Raw genomic sequence first — 12,407 nt, forward strand, 5'->3', positions numbered from 1 at the left:
TTGTGTTTCATTTAAAATATTAAATAGGCTCAACTCAATTTTTAACTATTTCTTTTTAGAACTACATTTAAATAACTTACCAGTACTTTTTATGCAAAAATGCTGACAAACTCAATTTATTTCACTTGTCTTAACTTAGAAAAACTAACTAAGCTGGAAGTTTTGCTTCACAGGGCGGAAGGATGAAAGATGTATTTTGAAAATTCCATGTCACTACCGTCCTCCTCCCTCTCGGATCAGTCCGCATGTTCACGGTGCCAGCATTTGTTATGGAATATGTTGAGCAAACCTGGAGAAGCATCAGCTCAACATATTATTGTCATTGCTGTGGATCTTTAGCTGATACACTGACTTGGTGAGTAAATGTTTACTCTTATTCAAACTGATTTTGTGGCTTCTCTTAGTTTAGCACCAGGATTATAATCTTGCTAGCTAGTTAGTGTTAGCCTAGCGTTGCTGCTCATGTTACTTAAAAATTAACACCACAGCCTTAAAAACCTATGTCTGTGAAATTTTCTGTTGATTGTTTGAAATAAAAAAGTGAGATAAGAGCCCAGACAACATTCTTCGGGAGGTGTAAACGGACAACATTTATAGAATGACTATTAAAAGTCAGCGAGTGTCAATAATGTTAATGTGGTTATGTTAGTAATACACCGAGTGCTAATATAACAGCTTTAAGATGCATTTGTAGATATTATTACGTGTTTTACCGTCTTTATGGTGCTAGCTTAAAGTTACGGTGTAAACGTTAGCTTATATTGGAGTAAAGCTGTTACTGTTTAAACGATGTTAGCACAGAAATATTAGCTTCTGTCATGACTGATGAAGTTACTAGTTAGTAAAGTTTCCAGTAAAGTGTTTAATCGCAGCCACAGATTGACAGCAAATATCTCGATTAGCTTCAGTGCATCTGTAATAAATATGTGCAAGTTTCAGTGCTTCGTTTAAACTGTATGATACTTATACTGACCCAGGGTCAGTGTAAAATACAATCCTAGCTGGGTGAACAAAGCCTGGCTCCTTTAATCCTGCATGACAAACCTCAGGATGCAGGTTATTATTACTCTTTCCTGCTGGCACACCTGTCACACCTGAGAGTCAGCTAGAAACGTACAGTGACGTGGACATCATGCAAAGACTGCCAGACTCTGTAATACTGTAAATGATCAGTGACTCAGGTTAACACTAAACTTTAAACAGTCCCTCTGTGTCTCTGTGTGCTGAACATTTAGGATTGAGTCAGGCTGCATTGACTTTATTTATTGGGACTTTAATGTGTTAAAAGCAGGTTGAAGACGGCTCAGAAACATTTGAAGATTAAAATTTAGCATTATGGCTGCTGGTGGTTTGTAAAGCCTCTACTCAGCTGTATTTTTGTTACTAATTTATGTTTGTTGTTGTTTAACACAGATTTCAGAAGAGCAAATATGCTTAATAGTTTAACTAGATTTCATTTGTCAGTGTGGGACTGCTGAGTCACCTGAAGAACTCATGTCCTTCATTCTCCACATGATGTTCATTTACAGAAATGTTTCACAGGAACTGATTCCTCCCAAAAGGGTGAACTAGTGTGTTTCCATAGATTATCTCTGTATGAATGTACTTCTTAAATGAAGGCAAGTGTTTGTCCTTTTTTGTTCTTCAGTTACAGTACGTGATATCAAGGGCAGGCGGTCAACACTGGGGGAAGACAAGAAGCAGACGTACTTCCAAGAGGGAGCTGCAGTGAGGACACAGCCAGGTCACTGAGGTCAGAGGTCAGAATCTGAAACAGCTCGTGTTTATATTTTAGTTTGATTTATAAAAAATCAAAATGTATTTATGAAGAAACCTTTAAATAATAGTCATAATTATGATTATTATAAGAAATATCCAACATTTAAGTGGATTTTCTGTTACACATATTGTGTTAGCCCTGCAATAAACTGGCAGCCTGTCCTGTCTTTGTCCTGTATCAGCTGGGATAGGCTTCATCCTCCCGCAACCCTGAATTGGATACATTGTATTCCAATTATGTAATCTGATCATTTACAAACTCAAGGTATCTAATCAAAATGTAAGTAATAATTATAAAATGGGAAAGCAGAAATAAGTGTGACATAAATGTAAATGTGTTAGCTGACATAGAGGACAGCTACATGCAGTCTGAAAAACCTTTGTTGTCAAGTTTGCAGGTCTATCAGCACGAGACATTCTTACATAGAAGAGACTGTTAAAGTCTCTAACTCAGTGAAGCATTATTGGTCCAGTCTGTTTGGATAAATATAGTAAGTTGATGTTTGTCCATTTATTGACACATTTTCTTAAGTGCTTATCCAGTTCAGGATCACAGTGGAGCTGCAGCTGCATATGTTCACTAAATAAACCTTACAAACGTTAACAATAAACCTGCATCCCTGTATGTTGTTGTCCACAGGATGAGAAAATCAAACTGGAACACTGTGGAACATGTTAATAAATGTTTGTGTTTATCCCTGTGTCTTTCACAGGAGGCGCTGGACGGTTTCCCTAATAGTTCCTGGTGAATCAAAGCAGAACCATAAAGGTTGCTGGATTGCATGATGGCCTTACCCCTGAGCAGTCATCCTGTTAAAGGAGGAACCAGTTAGAAGCTGTTTTCCAAGTAGCTGAGCAGATTTCATCTCAAGTAAGCGATTAACTGTTTGTTCATCTGTTCTGCCACTTAAAGAGCATTTAAGGACGTCTTTTGAGTGTCCAGTTGAATTAATTCTACTGGCTCTCATGGTCATTTGTTATTATAGACATATTTTTCATGTTCATCCAGCTATATAGTAAATTCTATCTATTTAGTAATATCCATCAGCTATAAAATGTAATATAAATATAAAAAATATCTAAATATCTCCTGCCCTTTATATTTTAATGATGTAAGTCTGTTATCGTGTTACATTAGCATTCCTCACATATCAATGAGATGCTGTACAGTACAATCCTACTGACACAGCAGAGGGATAACGACGGCTATTCAACATCGTTACACGACACATTCGAGCGGCATGACACAGACAAAGTGACTAAATCATCTTTTTTGTGGTTTATTGTCTTCAAACCAGCAGACAAAGCTGATGGCAGAAGATGTCGGAGAAGAACTTCAGGCCGTGTACTCTATAGGTATTTTTTTCTTGTTATCAAAAGACATTTGGAGTGACGGCTTCTACAACTGGTTGTGCTAAAGTAAAGCTTACAGTCTAAGAAATCACAGTGTTGATATTCAGCACAAAGAGAAAAGCTCACTTGTTTGAATTTATTTACAATCATAGTTTTATAAATCCTGACTGTAAACATCTTCTACAGCTTTGATATTGTTTGACACTAGATATCAGGTTTAATTTAAAGGTTTCTGTGTCCCAATGAGCCATTTACACTGACCAGTGTTTGCATTTAACTGTAACACATTCATTATTTAGTTCCAACATTTCTAAGAGAAATAACTGAATGTAAAAAAATGGCAGCACTCAGGCCAGGTTTATAGAGATATATGCATGCATTATGAAATTTATGTATCCCAGATAATTGTTATTCATCTAGTCATGGCAGACCCACCCCTTCCTCCCAAGTTAACTGCAACCCAAAAGAACTAGTGGGGCTATTTACACACTCACAACCAGTGTGGGGTAAAAAGAGCCACCAAAAAGCTGTCAGCCACAGATGTGCTAGAAGAGTTAGAAACTCTACTTATGGAGAAACTTTCTAAGTCTAACAGGGGACAGGTACTCCTGCCCAAATAACATGATATAACCCCACATACAGCCCAGCCATAAAATGAACCAAGTCATTTAGTTAAAGACAGCATGGGACCAAATGCATGTAACCAGCCTGCACCAACCTGGCATTTCTTCCTCCTGAATTAAAGGAATGAATGGATGAAAGTTAAATGACTACAAACCTAAAGCCACTAGTTCCCACACTGGAGTTCCCTGACACTGTGTGTTAACCGTATTTAGCTTGTATCAACAGTTGTAACAGGCTAAGCCACCTGAGACACTGCATTGAATGATTGTTCCTGTCTTAAAGATTTCAGCTGACTGGTTTCAGCTCAGATGTTCTGCTTTTTCCTTTCAGTAGATCAAAGCAGCTCGTGCTCCTTCTGCTTCTATTTTAATGAGAAGAAGAAGAAGAAGAAGAAGACTGCTTCAGCGAAGTGGCGTTCATGGTCTCAATGAACAGTCATGGTCACACACTGCATGTGGTTTTAAAAGCAACATGTCTGTTCACCACAACAATGGAGATGTGTAATATTAGTGCAGCTACGGTTTGTTCTTGAACATCAGTTCTGTTTTCTACTTTGATCACTTAGACCAAAAAAGTGTTGTTTTCAGATTCTTTCTTTTAAATCTATAAAGCACCTGTTCATTTTTTATTACAATTAGTTTCACATAAATGTTAGTGTTTCCTTTATGATCTTTTAATGCTTACACTACACTGTACATGTCTACATTAGAGACATTTCTGTTACCTGTTTCTGTTGACTCAGAGTTGTGAAATGTTCTTTTATTTGATGCACAATATGAAGTTCATAATTTTCTTACAAATAAAACTATAATGACAAACATGAACAGCTGTGCTTATTTCTGAGACATGATTTTGTTTTTTGAATGTGTTCATATTTAGACAGTGTGCATTTGTATGCTGAAACTGTAATGGTGAACCTGAGGTGATGGTCAACAGAAGGCAAATATATATCAATATAAAACAATATTGAAGTAACGTCTTTACCCTGTGCAGCGTGTGGACGCGCTGTGCACACAATCACCTTATTTACTGTAGTAAACGTGCGCCGCTAGCTCACGTGACTGACTGTCTCCATGGTTACATCGTATATTATTAGCTATGTAAACAGTTTCCAAAGATAGCGCCATAGCTCTCTACAGCTGTAACACTTTCACACTTTGCAAATCATTTCACGTTTTTGATAGTTATGAAGACAGAATATGTTTTTAAGGTCATGCTAGGCGGTTGCTATGGTGGTTGCTGTGGACTTGGGTGGACCGCGTCCGATTCCTGTTATTAGCTGTCCGCCGTAGGAAGGCTGCGTTCCATTTACAAGTAGTGACAGTCTGCCGCAACTCGAACTCAAACCCCGCTTTGTTCTTTAATTATAGGCCTTTTATAGCCGTTCATGACACGCACACACACACATAAAGCACTTTGCCTCACAATGACAGTGCAACTTTACCTAACCTAACCTTTAAAGTATCTGATATAGGATAGAAAAATGAAGCAACCAGAGATTTAATGATGAAGACTCTGGGTTCTGTAGTTCACGTTTTACAGTCCTGAATGACTCTTTGCATATAATTTATTGAAGAGGACTTTAGAATGCACTTTACATTTAGACTGTTGCTGTTTAATTTTTTACATTGTTGCCGTGTTATGTCATGCATAAGGTTCACCTGCTGGGGGTTTGATGGATCAGCTGGACAATACAGTCAAAGACAGACTTCATTCATCATATGCAAGAATCCTAGTTGGATTTTTGTTTTCACTCATATTTTTGAACCAAATATTGAAAACAATTCTGACAGACTGGATACCTGGTCATGTGTACATTACCTTGTACTCAAGCATCCCAGGACAGAGCCCTGCCCCACCATGAGCCTGGGTGGATACGTGGTTATAATTTAAAAGGACCGATACTGAATATGAATATTTCATGAAAATTGAATTATAATACAAATTAGTAATAAGGGTTTCTCTGCGCCCTTATCTACCCCATACTCAAAGAGCTGCGGGCAGAGAGGGTGACAGGAGAGGATGGCACTGAAGAGAAGATGCTCGGTTTCTGGAGTCTCCTGGTCCTGTCAGTATTAGTAGGATGCATCTGCTGTGTCTTCTCGTGGATGCTCACCTACCTTGACTCGTTCCAGCCTGGTATGGATTTCCCAACACTGCGGACAGTGGCCCACGTCAGAGACGTTTAATATTGATTACATATGTCTGAATTGCTAACCCTAACCCTAGCTCAACAGACCACAATGCCCTGTCAGTATTATTACATGCTGTGAACATAAGTAGCTTTGATCACAGTTTATGTTGTAAAAGAGAAGGAATGTTGAAAAAAGATCAACATTGTGATATTATTTCTTCCAAACTGACCAGAAACATGCTTGTCAGACTCTCACAGCAAAGGATCAGACTCACTGTGCATGACGGCTCGGGCCAATGATGTCTGTTAGATTGTCAGTTGTTTAGTGTGCTTCTGTACAGTTAGGGTCACCGTCTCTATTTCAGAATAATTAATATGCGGAAAACACTAAAAGTTGATTGCCTTCCAATATTCTAGCATAATTAAAAAAATTAGACTTTGTAAGTACATATTGTTACAGTCCTAATTCCAATATGATTCCTCATAACTCCTGCTTTGAAATACTGAACTTTAAAATTTACCTGATGAAAGATCATTTACAATGGCACTCTGTCAGGATAATTCTGACTATAAGATCACTGTATTAATCTGAATCCTTCTGAAATGTGCTGTGAATGAATGCTGATGCAACTCACTGTGGGAAAGCTGTTAATAAAATGAATCTGTGACACATGCAACACATTCACAGAGGAAGAGGACACAAAGGGAGGACACGCAGAGGCTGTGTTAAAGTCAGAAATCCAAATCTTTAGTCAAAAACAGGCGGCGGTTACAAACAGGAAGACAAGCAGTCCATCAAACAGTCTACAGGGTCAAACATACAGAGAATTCAAACAGCAGTAAAAAATAACTGGACTCTGAAAAACTTAAAGCAATGTGTGACGCAATAAAAGTATATTCACTGTATTATCATCAATTACAAAAGAGAAAAAGAGAAAAGGAGAAAAACGATGATTTCTAAGAAAATAAACCTTGATGGAAACATACAGAATGTAAACTGTGTGAGTTTGGTGAACTTTGTTAGTAACAAATGAGGAAAAAAAGAGAGAGACAAAAACTCAGTATTCATTAATAATTAGAAAACATCTAAACATTCTGGTCGTGGATTTTTACAGTCTTAGTTCCGCTCGCTGTCATCATTATAATCATCATGATCAATGGTGAGGTCCTGAGGTGGGCGGGGCTGTCTCTGATGATGTCACCATGAAGGAACAGCATCTGGCACGTGTTGCTGAAACATCCCAGTACACTGGTGTAGTTTCCTCTCCAGCTGTTTGACACTTCAACATTAAGGGGAAGAAGAAGAAACAGTGTTAGGTCAGGTGACCACATGGTTTCTAAAATAACTGACAGGAAGTAACCAGGCCATTGGAAATGGATGGCATGTGTTTAGAGTTACTGTAGTTGGGTAACTCTACTTACCAAAAGCAGAAGCACACAGATGACAGATCAGATGCTGAATGTTGCAGGAACATGCTCACGTGTGGTGATCATCCAGCGCTGCTCCGGCAGGTTACACAGTCCAAGACTGATATGCTGCCCATCTGAGAGTTTGAAAACACACATGCAAAGATTTATTTTGTATTACAGTCAAAGTTGGATGTTCATTTTTGTCCTTTAAAAATGTTTGTGTATTTGAAAGCACTAACATTTAAGGATGACTTGGATCGTCTCCTTTAAAGGGGAGACAAGTGTATCCACTGATCTACGTCACTTTACCTGGATGATGACTCCTCTCTCCCTCACTCAGAAACACTCCTAATATAACCAAGCAAATATATAATAGTCAAGATTTACTTACATCATTACAAAAACAGCAAAAACATCTCCCTTTGATTCTATTTCTCCATTCCTGCTGAACATCAGGCAAGAAATATCTCAGTAAATCACAGTAAAATGTAAAGCACATATTTTCTCTGCTTTGTCTAAACTCTGCAGAGCCTCTGTCAAGAAAAACATATCTGTAAGCATAAAACAAATATACATTTCATAACACTGCACTGGACAAACCTCGGTCAGTTGATTTCCTCTGTGTAGTGCAGACGAGCATCAGTCAGCAAGTCGAGATGGTGAGATGGACTGGTGTCCTTTGTGACTCTGCTGGTTTTTCTGAGGAAACACCACCGTCTCTCCACACCGTCACCATCTGTGAGCACAAACTGCCGCTCTGCCAGCATGTAGGAAATCACATATCACACACACAGGGGTGAAGAACCATTAGAGCTCAACTTTGAATACTTTAGATCTAAACAGATCAAACTAGCTCTTAGTTTCAACAATCAGTGAACAGACAAACAATGATACTGATTCTGTATGAATACAATACGGTATTTTCAATTCAGGTGTCAAATTAATTTATTAAAACTAATACAGATATATGTATATATATATTTTTTGATAAATTAGTTTGCTAAATTATAAGAATACATTTTTTTAATTTTTTTTCATTTAACAATTGCAACTGAAAGAAATTAAATATTGAACAAAAATATATTGTCACATTCTGAGCATGCTCAGCACGCTGACAGACTTGAAGTTGCTACAGATTTTAAGAAGTGATCATTTTATTTTTCATCTGTTTAATCAAACATTTGATGCCTCAGCTGTCTCAGTCCTATAGCGTTCTGCAACTACAACTAACCTGAGGCTTGGATTTGGCTGCAGGTGCCCCTGTACATCCTTCTCAGCAGCACACATGTGGGTACCATTTAATCACACTTCTTCCTGAGCTTTGCTTCATCACAAGACCAAAGGTGGCATCCCGTGTCACGGTCTTATCATCATCCAGAAGAAACATTTGAAGAAACATCATGGAGAAGAAACATTTACACGCCTCCTGGTTTTGTTTTCTGATCCTGCAAAAAGACTGAGGACAACAAAGCCCAGAGAACACGAGATACACAACATCCAACATTCAGACTCAACAGCCTCCATAAATGAAGAGCACCAGGTTGGTTCAGTTATAGTAGATATAAGCATACTTCACATTACTGGGTATGAATAATAATGAGGAGGTAAACTTTGAAGATGCAGAGCATGATGTCCCATCATCAGACTGTAAACAAACATCCACCAGGCTTCTTTGCTGTCAGAGGTGATGATTCTCCCATCAGGGATCAGTAGAGTGTATTAACCTGTGGTATAAGCAGCAGTCACTGAAATATTACTGTTTCAGATAAGAAATCTAGCACATAAAAGCCAGGGTGGGAGGGATCTCTGCAAACTGACTTACCTCTGCAAGTGTGAAGCTCAACAAAAATCTGACTCTCCAGTCACAGACAAACAAAAAACTCCAGCTGGGAGATAGAAAACGCTGTCTGGGTCTTGCTGGATGTTGCTGGTCAGAGTCCACACATTAGCAGAGTGCTTCTTGGTCCCACTGACCCATGTGGACAGCGACTGTGGAGAACTGTTCTGGAAAATGGAAAAGAGAATTAAAATAACAAAAAGCCAAACAGGATTTCCACAAAGACTCTCTTGGAATCAGCAATAAAAACACTGGTTCATATTTCAATTAAATATGAACAGGTTCCTTAAATGCACGCAGTTCAGATCTGATTTAATTGAATTTCCTTCACACAGCACATTTGTCCAGGCTGACAGGTAAACATAGAATTAATCTCAGGTAACATGACTCATAGTAGAGATTCAGTAAGAAAGATTGTCAGCTCTAATATTATTACCACACAATCCAAGGACACACCAACAGCTCAGATTTCTAGAACTATTTAAACAAATGTCTTCTGAATATTCAATTCAGCTTCACAGTGGGAGGGTGGGGGGGTGTCGTGGAATTTTTTAAATAAAGTCTGCAACACAGAAAGAGCTGTGATCAAGCTATTTATTACTGCGCGCAGGAGAGCCAACACACATCAAACATCACAGTTCAGTCATGTCAGCGCTGCCACAGAAGTGGTGCTCCTACTCCTTTATGCATTCCAAGGAAGTTACAAACTGATCCTACCACACTTCACGTGTCTCGTTATGAAACCTAACGGATCAATGGTTACGCTGTTTTGTGCCCTTGGCCTTATCAGCACCTGTAAAGGGATTTGTTTTCTCAAACTGCTGAAGTAAGTTCATCTAGTTTTAGAAACTTTCACTGAACAGTCTATAACAGTGTCACTAAGCATATGCATAAGCACTTAAAAACTTTAAATGAGAATAACAGAAAATTTCTATTACAGAGGCTAGAGCCTGTCCCAGTAGTCATAGGTAGAGCACACCTGGACAGGTCACCAGTCTGTCAGAGGACTAACACAGAGACAGACATCAGAGTAACAAATCTATTTAAAATTAATGTAAGTTTGCTGCAGCTGTATGTATGAACATGTGTTTCTGTGCTCACAGTCCACCTCTGAGGAACCTGCAGTTCATTTTAAGTCTACTTTAAACAGACCTCACAAAAGGCTGATGTGGCTGGATCAGTACTCTGATTTAAGTACGATACCTTTGGCCAGGGATTAATCTGGTGCATCGCTTCACTGCAGTCTTATGTATTTTCCCCACACCTGAATTTAAAAAAATACCGATATATACAAATAACAGCTTCAGCTGATGCAGCCTGACTCAATCCTAAATGTTCAGCACACAGAGACACAGAGGGACTGTTTAAAGTTTAGTGTTAACCTGAGTCACTGATCATTTACAGTATTACAGAGTCTGGCAGTCTTTGCATGATGTCCACGTCACTGTACGTTTCTAGCTGACTCTCAGGTGTGACAGGTGTGCCAGCAGGAAAGAGTAATAATAACCTGCATCCTGAGGTTTGTCATGCAGGATTAAAGGAGCCAGGCTTTGTTCACCCAGCTAGGATTGTATTTTACACTGACCCTGGGTCAGTATAAGTATCATACAGTTTAAACGAAGCACTGAAACTTGCACATATTTATTACAGATGCACTGAAGCTAATCGAGATATTTGCTGTCAATCTGTGGCTGCGATTAAACACTTTACTGGAAACTTTACTAACTAGTAACTTCATCAGTCATGACAGAAGCTAATATTTCTGTGCTAACATCGTTTAAACAGTAACAGCTTTACTCCAATATAAGCTAACGTTTACACCGTAACTTTAAGCTAGCACCATAAAGACGGTAAAACACGTAATAATATCTACAAATGCATCTTAAAGCTGTTATATTAGCACTCGGTGTATTACTAACATAACCACATTAACATTATTGACACTCGCTGACTTTTAATAGTCATTCTATAAATGCTGTCCGTTTAAATGGTCTTACCTGTAAACACTGCTGCATCCACCGGATTCCAGCCAGAGTGGATTCTGGAGTCTTCCCACGCTCCTGTTAGTGATCCTCCATCTGGATGGATGATAACAACCTTCTGAACAATCTAGCAGGAGATGGCCCATATCTATGGGACTGATTTGTGCTAATAACGCCCATTGTATGGACTGATAACAGCCGAAGCGGGTGAATAAAGTCACCCAGTCGCTAGCTGTGCCATTACCCAGCATACATCACTCCCTCCATAAATGCAATAAACGATACAAAAGTATCGTTCTACATGTTTTTCAGGTAGTTGTTTACATTATATAATTTATTGTGTTCAGTATACGTCACTACAATGTGATTTCGGAAATATATAAATATACAGACAACAGGCTCTTCCGCGCAATCTCTTGTCGTCAATAAGCAACGTTAAGGGAGCAGCATAGTATTCAATGAGAGGACCCTGCACGTCGATAAGTGAAGCAGAGGGAGCCTGACCATGCGTCACACATTTGACGAGTTGGGAGTGAGAACGTGTTGATTAAACATCTCACACAGCCCCTCATCTGTGACCCTTAGCAAACCCACTGGATATCTACCTGTACATAAAGGAGATCAGATCAGTTCCATCTAGACCAGCTGTAACAGGAAAATGCTGCTTACACTTTGATGCATCACTTTCAGTTTGTCATATAAGACAATATATCAGATTGAGGCATTATTTTCCTGCAGTGAGTAAATCTACTTTGTACTTTACTCTTTTCTTTTAGGTAAAGGGTCTAAACAGTACTTGTACACTGTGGAAATCCCATAAGAACGTCTCCTGAACTCTGAAAAATAACAAAACAAAGACTAAAAGGAGGTCATGGGTGCTGATGATGATGATGATGAGGAGGAGGAGGAGCAGCATGCATTTAAAAAGTGACTGATGTCCTAGAATACAACAGAACAGTGTCTCTACAAACTTATGAAAACATGACAGTCTTGCATTAGTTTGTATTCTTATGATTTCAAGAAACGAGGGAAAAATCTCCTTGAAATCCACAATTCCTTTTTGTTATTTCTTAGTGTGTGACGTATTTTATTGCCTTTATGATTGGTGCAAACAGTTTCCTGATTCATAATGGAAATAGATTTTAGACACAGGAGGAACACGCAGTGATCAGCAGGAGCAGCTTGGAGTCCAGTCTTCTTCACACTGAGGAGGGACATATATGCAGGAACAGTTGTCATAACTGTTACAACCACCAGATGGCGAAAGAGTCCCACTGCAACTTTAAGC

General features: G+C 38.8%; 1 long non-coding RNA gene across 11 annotated transcripts; it reads right to left on the minus strand.

The window, feature by feature from the left end:
* Window positions 1-6,616: 6,616 nt before the first annotated feature.
* On the minus strand, window positions 6,617-12,117 carry LOC146497109 (uncharacterized). 11 transcript variants are annotated; one of them, XR_014870673.1, is made up of 7 exons: window positions 11,135-12,115; window positions 10,341-10,401; window positions 9,123-9,304; window positions 8,532-9,024; window positions 7,901-8,057; window positions 7,313-7,648; window positions 6,617-7,170 (listed from the first exon to the last, which is right to left on the minus strand). It is a non-coding gene; the product is annotated as an uncharacterized LOC146497109 (long non-coding RNA). The 11 variants fall into 11 exon arrangements; XR_014870677.1 differs by lacking the exon at window positions 10,341-10,401 and adding an exon at window positions 7,692-7,742 and having other exon boundaries at window positions 7,313-7,434; window positions 11,135-12,111; XR_014870668.1 differs by lacking the exon at window positions 10,341-10,401 and having other exon boundaries at window positions 7,313-7,434; window positions 7,540-7,648; window positions 11,135-12,109.
* Between the last annotated feature and the right edge of the window lie 290 nt (window positions 12,118-12,407).

Source organism: Neolamprologus multifasciatus, chromosome 18 (genome assembly GCF_963576455.1).
Source record: "Neolamprologus multifasciatus chromosome 18, fNeoMul1.2, whole genome shotgun sequence".
NCBI classification, from domain to species: domain Eukaryota; kingdom Metazoa; phylum Chordata; class Actinopteri; order Cichliformes; family Cichlidae; genus Neolamprologus; species Neolamprologus multifasciatus.